Genomic DNA, 8,845 nt, shown 5'->3' with positions numbered 1-8,845 from the left:
TTTTCCAAGCGTTTTAAAAAATAGCTGATACATATGCATACAAATGTTTGCATTGTGGCTGGCGTTGTTCATTGGTGAGGCATCGACCAATAAAATGACTTCATTCCGACCCCAGCCCCGCCCCCGACTCTGCTCTCTCAAGTCTGCATTTACAAGTGCACGAGTGAGTTTTGCTACAGGCATATCGCAAAAAGAGTAGCAAAAGTCAAAGCGCTAGGATTTGAAGTTGTACTGCCAGATATGAGAGGTTGTGAGTGCCGACTTGTGGTTGTACAACGAAACTGAACTAAAGCACAAAGATAAATGTGTAGTACACAATTGTGCCTGTCATTTTGTTTATGTAAATGACACTTTACACATTTGTAACTATTAATCTGCAACTTCGAATTCAAAACACAGGTGTTCTGAGTATTGTCTGTGTGTGCAAATCGATAGATGCAGCTTTTCACATCAGAGCTGCAAGTATAAATTTCAACTTACAAATACAAATATTAATTTTACAAGTTCTCACATTCAAATTAGCAAGCTCTCGAGTTTTGCTACTGTTTTACCTTCATAAGAACGGTACTTGACTGAATGCATTGTGCCAAGTGTAAAGTTTGGAGGAGGGGGGATAATGGTGTGGGGTTGTTTTTCAGGGGTTCTGATCCCTTAGTTCCAGTGAAACGAACTCTTAATGCTTCAGCATACCAAGATATTTTGGACAATTTCATGCTCCCAACTTTGTGGGAACAGTTTGGGAATGGCCCCTTCCGGTTCCTGACTGCGCACCAGTGCACAAAGCAAGGTCCATAAAGACATGGATGAGCGAGTTTAGTGTGGAGGAACATGACTGGCCTGCACAGAGTCCTGATTTCATCCCGACTGAACACCTTTGGGATGAATTAGAGCGGAGACTGTGAGCCAGTCCTTCTCGTCCAACATCAGTGCCTGACCTCACAAATGCGCTTCTAGAAGAATGGTCAAATATTTTCCATAAACACACTCCTAAACCTTGTGGAAAGCCTTCCCAGAAGAGTTGAAGCTGCAAAGGGTGGGCCAACTCCATCTTAAACCCTACGGATTAAGAATGGGATATCATTAAAGTTCATGTGCATGTAAAGACGTCCCAAAACTTTTGGCAATATAGTGTATCTTCTAACTATACACAGAAAAAAACAGGCACCTGACCTGTGTCCTGAAACCAATCAATACTGAAATCAAGGGTCAACAATCCCCTACACCCACTCATTGAGAGTGAGAGAGTTACAGTAAATGTTTTTTTATATTTGCAAATCCCTCGACCCCTTCCTAATATGGCATCTGAAAAGATTTTATCATTAAAATAAGTAAGTCAAGTAAATCTTTTTGATGAGCAATTAAACAGTACATATATTTACTTGAGATCCTACACCATGATGAAGATTTACCATGTTTGTTTTTCTGCCTGTTGTAGAAGGATTAAAGGCATTGTCACATTCTTTGGAGAAGAGACCACCAGAACAGATGCCCCCAGCAGATTTGATCTTAAAACTAACAGAATGGACACTAACTAACAATGTTTTCTAAATCCAAAACAAATTCTTTAAGCAGATAAAAGGTACAGCAATGGGAGCTTGCTTTGCACCAACTTATTCAAATTTGTTTATGGGTCTCTGGGAGGAAACATTTGTCTATTCAAGTCTAAATGAATATATTAATAAGATTGTATGGTGGGGTAGGTATATTGACGACGTTCTTCTTATATGGTCTGGGTCACAGCAAGAGCTGCTATACAGTTTCATGCATATCTTAATAACACTAATCCGAAGATGAGTCTAGAGTTCTCATTAACAAATATCCATTTCCTAGATCTGGAGATATCAAAAGATGACAAAGGTGAATTGCACACGTCCGTGTTTAGAAAACCCACTGATCGGAATACCATACTGAGGGCTGAAAGTTACCACCCACCTTGGTTAATAGAGAATATCCCTTTTGGCCAATTTCAAAGGATTAAACGCATACAGTATATGTGATTCTGAAGACGTTTTTGATAAAAATGCTCAAAACATGGTTCAAAGGTTTAAGAAAAGAGGATATAAACACAAGACCTTAGATACAGCCTATAATAGAGTTAAAGAAATTAGTAGGGAACAGCTGTTGGTTTAGAAACAGAGGTGACAACAAGAGCCAAACCAAGTTTATTTTGTTACACAATACAGTAGTCAAGCCAATAAGATAAAGCAAATAATCAAGAAGAATTGGGACATAATAAAAAGTGATACCGTCTTGAGAGATGCACTGCCGGAGGTACCTACCTACTATCACCTTTAAAGGAGCTCCTACTCTAAAAGATAGTCTTGTGAAAAGCTATATGCATCCTGTACAGAATAAAACCTGGCTAGGCACAAAAAGAGGTAACTGTAAGTGTGGAAACTGTAATCACTGTAACAATATGGTCAAGACAGATGTGACATCAAATTGTGAATACAGTATACACTCATTTATTAATTGCAATTCATCATTCATTGTCTATAGACTTGAATGTCCTTGTGGCTGTTTTTATATTGGAAGAACCAAGCATAAGCTTAAAGAAAGATTAGCAGAGCACAAATATGCGATAAGAACAAGCAACCACCAATACCCTATGGCTCTACATTACAAAGAGGCGAACCACGGAAGAAGCGATACTCTAAAAATCTTTGGGATAGAACATGTTAAAATATCACCAAGAGGGGGAGATAGACTCAAAAAACTTTTACAAAGAGAATCCTTTTGGATTTATACTTTAAAAGCTAATCAATACCCTGGTCTAAACATGGAATTTGATTTTTCTCCTTTTTTGTAACTGACTATATGCACATGTCAATGTTTTGCTATGTGTATCTATCTATATTGATATTTCAAATCGTATCTTGATGTGGAAAGTGGTAAAATATAGAAAGTGTAAAATTATTCAACATCTGAGACTGCACATATTTATTAGAGCATGAAATGAAATCTTTTTCACAATGTAACCTTTTTCTGTAACTTGTCTTATATAAAGTAACCTCTTGTTATTTGTATCTATTTATATTGATATTTTAAACTATCCTGATGTGGGAATTGGTAAAATATTGAAAATGTGACTTGTCTTATCTAAAGTAACTTGTTGTAATTGCTCTCTGTCAGGTGATACCTGTGCAGATGAGCACCTGTGCTTCTAGGTCATGTGACCACATACAGATATACAGGATGCAGTCTACAGACTGCCATTTTGAATTTGCCCTGAAGAAGGCCACAGAGGCCGAAACATGTTGGCATGTTTTTTAATGGATAGCCAAGTTTAAATAACGGCTTTATACACTTATATTCCTTTTGAGTGTCTCAGAACTACTGTTTATTTGGGAAACATTTTGGATCTCCAAGCTGAAGAGCACCAGAGGAACACACTCTCAATACCCAAGTAGCACTCCTAGTAACTCATTTGTGGACATATACAAACTGTTTTGAATCATTGAATCATTAAAAGTAAATGTATTTTTTACCATCATTCATTAAAAAGCGATATATCATCATCATTAGGCACACAGTAGTTGGCACAATACTTCATGTTTTATTTTAATTAAACAACATACAATATAACAAAATATTTATAATTACATAACTATATAACTATTATAATATAATTATATTTTTTTTATATCACTGAATATTACTATTAAATACTATGATAATGCCGTGAATGAGTCCTGCCTGTCGCGACATTACCTTATCTGCCTTCCCTTATAAAATAACCTAACATAGTAAAATCGAAATATCGTTCCCAATCCCATCAAAAGTATTTTTTAGCATAAAACATGTTCAAGATTAGCGAACGGGCTGTGTCGATGCAAAGTCAATGCAGACGGATGGATTGTTTTCCCTCCGGTGGGCGTGGTCTTCAGATTATGACGCGTCGCTCTGTCTCTATGCTTTGTCTGTCTCTATGGCTTTGGTGGGACCTTGATATCGTGCCTCCACTTCACGCTCACTACTGCGCAGACTCTGAGACTTCGGCGGCCTCTGAGTTTACAAGAAGAGATTCAAAATTCACTGTTTAATTCCTTTTTGATCACTGCTGAGCACCGTAGGCCTATGTAAGATGTACACTTTTATTACTGAAATGCTGGAAAGTATTTACAAGAACAATATTTCATCGCAGCTCCACCTCAGCGAACTAAAATGGGAAAGAGAAGAAAGCACGTTAAAAACTGAAATGGTTATCATGGCAGCAATATATGGTACAATTTTAAAATATGTTGGCTAGGCTATTAGGCTGGATTTTGTATAATATCCCATGAGTCCCTTTAGTTAAGTTATACCTTAAGAGTCTTCGTAGCACACTAGGAGACAATGTTATCGGAAACGCAGCCATGGTCTGTATAGGGGAAATGCGGTTAATGATTTCTGACTGACACAGGGTTGCCAACTCTCACGCATCTGGCGTGACACTCACGTTTTCAGCATCAATCTCACGCTCTCACGCACACGCAAGAAATGTCACGCCAAAATCCATGTTTCTCCCCTCTCAATCCGTTAATTTTCTGTTGATGACTAAACCACAGCGTATTAATGACAGGAGAGGAGTTTAAGGCCCACAGCTGTAACATCTGCCAACAGCGATCTCACTGCAGTATTCTCTGATCGTTGATTCGCTGAAAACCTTGCACCTGAGACGTCAGTTGCGTGTGAGAAGTTCAATGAGAGTTCAGAGCACATGTTCGGAGTCGGAGCCACTGATGCGCGTTTGAAAGTTTGGATGACAATGAATCAAGGTTAGCAGATAATACAATGGTGTGCCTTTCACTCACGGGCGTAATTTCCTATAGGGACAGGGGGGACATGCCCCCCCTCCTCCCCTCTTTTCGAAATCCTGTTCGTTTCCCCCCCACTTTCAAGTTAGTTTGTTATGATTTTTTAACCGCACGCCGTCATCGCCACAAAAATACCTCATTGAAAGTTATAATGAGCAGGTACCGTGCTGTCTGTGAATGTCCTGACGCACACACTCACACACACGACGCACAGAAAGACTCGCGCCAGTATCGAGCGCACAGACAGCGCGTCAGAATCAGTTTTGCTGGGCAGTTCTCTTACGCGCTTGAACGAACAATAACACACACCAAAATGCCAAAATGTCCGTTTTGTCGAGTATCCTCATAACAGAAAAGCAGTCTTAAATTAGTTACATAAAGTCTTAAATGAACAAGAGTAAATTAGAAAATGAGACGTGTGAGAGACTGTCAGCAGCGGCAGATCTTAAAGTGACAGCAGCCACTAATTCTGTAGTCAGTAACGTTAACCAAAGAACAAAGGGAACAGAGAAAATCACTCACTGCTCTTGACTAAAGAACGCTTGCAGCTTTAATAAAGATTAATCTAATTTAATTCATAATTTATGCAGTGCAGACTGTTTGATAACCTAATTCAATTTCTGTAATTTCATACCTGTTAGACAGGAAGGGCACATGTAAATATTACATTTATTTTTGGGTTTATGTGAGGATAGTTTTAAGTTCACTTATATTAAAAGTTGTTATAATTTTCAAAAGTAAAATCAGACATCAGTAGCTACAGTGATACTGGCCTTCATTCATAAAAAAAATGCTATTAAACAATTATTTACTGTCTTTGTGTTGTTTCTATATTACAGTGGAAATTGAGTCTCAAATTATTTTAATTTTATTTGCACACAAAACATTAATGGTGAACATTTTTGATTTTATAAAATGATTCTCTCAAGTCTTGGCAATTTGCCCCTATTAAACAATAAAGAAAGTAAGACATATTTGTCTTATACATAGTTTAGTAGCCTACTTAATTTATGTTTAATTTATTAATAATCAACTTAATTATTTCCTGGATTTTGTATCACCATAGTCCCTAAAGGTATGTAAATGCAGGAAATGTGATTAAAATTGTGAAAAAACAATTTTCATTTTTGGGTGAACTATCCCTTTAATGCTACTGTTTTCATTTGGAGTAGACTGTTCCCTTACGAGAACGTTCTCTCGTGCTGCGTTGCAAACGCTGTGGGAAAATATTGAAGCCTTTATTTTAAAACGCATTGCAGCTGCACAGCGAGAGCATCATAGCTCGACTGAGCGAGCTGATTGGCTGTGCTGCGGCAACTGCACAAACCTATGGCGAGTGAGCAGAGGCTCGCGGTCCAATGGGAGCGCTTGGCGGCCTGCCAGCCTCGAGCGCGCCAATTTGGACGCGGCTGGAGAGTATAAATTCAGAGAAAAACTCGCCAAAAGACAGATTTATTCTCCTTCAGCTCTGAGACTCACCTCGTCGCTGACTTCTCCGGATTTAGAAGCCTCTCTCACCGTAGAACAGCCCTTCAGCGCCTTGGCAGACATCGCCCAGCTGTGGCATCCGGCAAATGGCGTTGTTCCAAATGCCGCTCCCCATCTGTGAATCCTGCGGGATTCCTCTTCACTTGTCAGACCGACACACCCAGTGCGCTATCTGTCTCGGCCCTGAGCACGCTGAGGCAGCGCTCACTAAAGGCGGCTGCTCCGATCCAGACTCGCTCTCTGACGTAGCCCATCTTCCATCTTCGGCGCCCCACAAGCCCCGTAGGAAGAAGCGGCGCGATCAGAGGACCCTACGAGCATGGTGATTTAAGCACGTCCAGCCGGGTCCTTCCCCGCGTGCCTCGGCCTACACCAGGATCTGATACATCTCCGGTTCTGTTCACAAAGAGCGACCAACGCCCCAGTCTTGGAGCGGCAGGACTCGTTTCTTTCGGTGGATCTGCTGAGGAACTGGATGATGCTGTTTCAGTGGCGGCATCTGATGGTGAGGATTAGCCGGGCTCTGCGGACCCCCCCCTCTCTCTCAGTGTGATCATTTTGACACCAGAACGAACATTGACGCCGAGCTTCTCCGTGTCTTGACTAGCACTGTCGACGAGCTGGGTCTCGACTGGCTTTCCCAAGCTGAGCCCGCTAGAAGCCGCCTCGACGAGTGGTACCTGCCGGGGCGCCAACAGGCCCTTTTTGTGCGCCCTTTTCAGCTCGAAAGCGCTCTTCTGTCTCTGCTACGCTCTCTACTGTTGACTGCGCTGAGGAAAAGGGCTATGTGATGCTCCAGCCACTCGAAGAAGCGGTCGCCGCTCATTTGTGCCCTCCCACTGCAGGCAGTTGGAGAACAAAAGCAACGCACCCATCCAAACCGTGCAGGACTACTTCCACTATGGCCAGCCGCGCATATTCCGCCGCCGGTCAAGCCGCCTCTGCACTACACACCATGGCAATCCTCCAGGTGTTCCAGGCTAAGCTCCTCCGCGCTATGGATGAGTCGGGACCTGAACCGGATGCCTTTAAGGACCTCCGCAGTGCTACGGATTTAGCGCTACGAGCCACTAAGATCACTGCTCAGGCCATCGGTCGCAACATGGCCAGCCTAGTAGTTCTGGACCGCCACTTATGGCTTAACCTGACTGAGATCAGGGACGCGGATAAGACCGCCTTTTCGACTCGCCAGTCTCCACGACAGGTCTCTTCGGCCCTTCCGTCAGCGGCTTCGCAGAGCGCTTCACTGAAGCATAGAAGGCTTCCAGTGCGATGAAGCACTTGCTGCCAAAGCGTTCAAGTTCTGCTTCACGGCGCCCCAAGAGCACGCCGCAGCCAGAAAAACCAGTGCCGCAGGTCTATCAGCCAAGCCCAGTGGCTGAGACCAGCCAGCGTCTGAAGCCAGCTAAACGGTACCCGCTTCCCAAGCGCCAGGGCCGAAGCTCACGCTCGACCACGTGACCAAGAAGCCTTCCTAACCGGCAGAAAGAGGGGTCTATGTCCCGCCGCAGCCGGACCAGCCCCGAAGATTGCTCAAATGCTTCTCACAGCCCCCTCTTCAGTTCAGGTGGCTGGAGTTGTGTTAAATGCAGAACATGGGCCCGTCATCTGTCACGCACACCTGCACCCAAACGCTGTTTTAACAGCAACCCACATAAAGCACAAATTGAGCAAAACCTCTCACATAAACCCCTGTCGGTTTGGGCTCTGGCGAATAGCACTGCGTTTTAAATTGGGTTCCCACAGCGTTTGCAACGCAGTACGAGAGAACGTTCTCGTAAGGGAACGTACTTGGTTACTTACATAACCTCGGTTCCCTTAGAGATAAGGGAATGAGTACTGTGTTGCCTTGCCATGCTATTTCGCTCATATCAGGTATTTTGCTTCAGTCGATATAAACCTGTCTTTTGTCGAGTTTTTCTCTGAATTTCTCTCCAGCCGCGTGCAAATTGGCGCGCTCGAGGCTGGCAGGGCGCCAAGCACTCCCATTGGACCGCGAGCCTCTGCTCACTCGCCATAGGTTCGTGCAGTTGCCGCAGCACAGCCAATCAGCTCGCTCAGTCGAGCTATGATGCTCTCGCTGTGTAGCTGCAATGCATTTTAAAATAAAGGCTTCAATATTCTTGAGAAAAGGAGTTTTCCCACAGCGTTTGCAATGCAGTACTCGTTCCCTTAACTCTAAGGGAACCGAGGTTACGCAAGTAACCAAGTACGTTTATTGTAGTCTGCTTACTGGTTTATTGGTGAGTATTTCTACAGTTTTCTCTTTTTAAAATTGTGCAATTTGCTTGATTTATGAAATGCCCTGTTTAATGCTCTATGTATTCATGTGCTTTTATCTGGCACAATATATAAAGGCAATAAACACTTAAATCTTTTTCCTGGATTCTCTTTGTATGTTTGTTTAAAATGGGGTCATAAAGAACATTTTCATGAATGGTTCTACAAAGAATCTTATAAAGTGACATGAAGACCTGTTAAAGGCTCTTTTAAGAACTTATGAGGCGAGTTCTTGCAGTACCAAAAAGGCTCTTTATGTCACTAAGAAAAAAAAAAGGTTC

The sequence above is a fragment of the Scardinius erythrophthalmus genome (genome assembly GCF_964197995.2).
Source record: "Scardinius erythrophthalmus genome assembly, chromosome: 7".
Classification (NCBI taxonomy): Eukaryota; Metazoa; Chordata; class Actinopteri; order Cypriniformes; family Leuciscidae; genus Scardinius; species Scardinius erythrophthalmus.
This window is presented reverse-complemented; position numbering follows the sequence as displayed.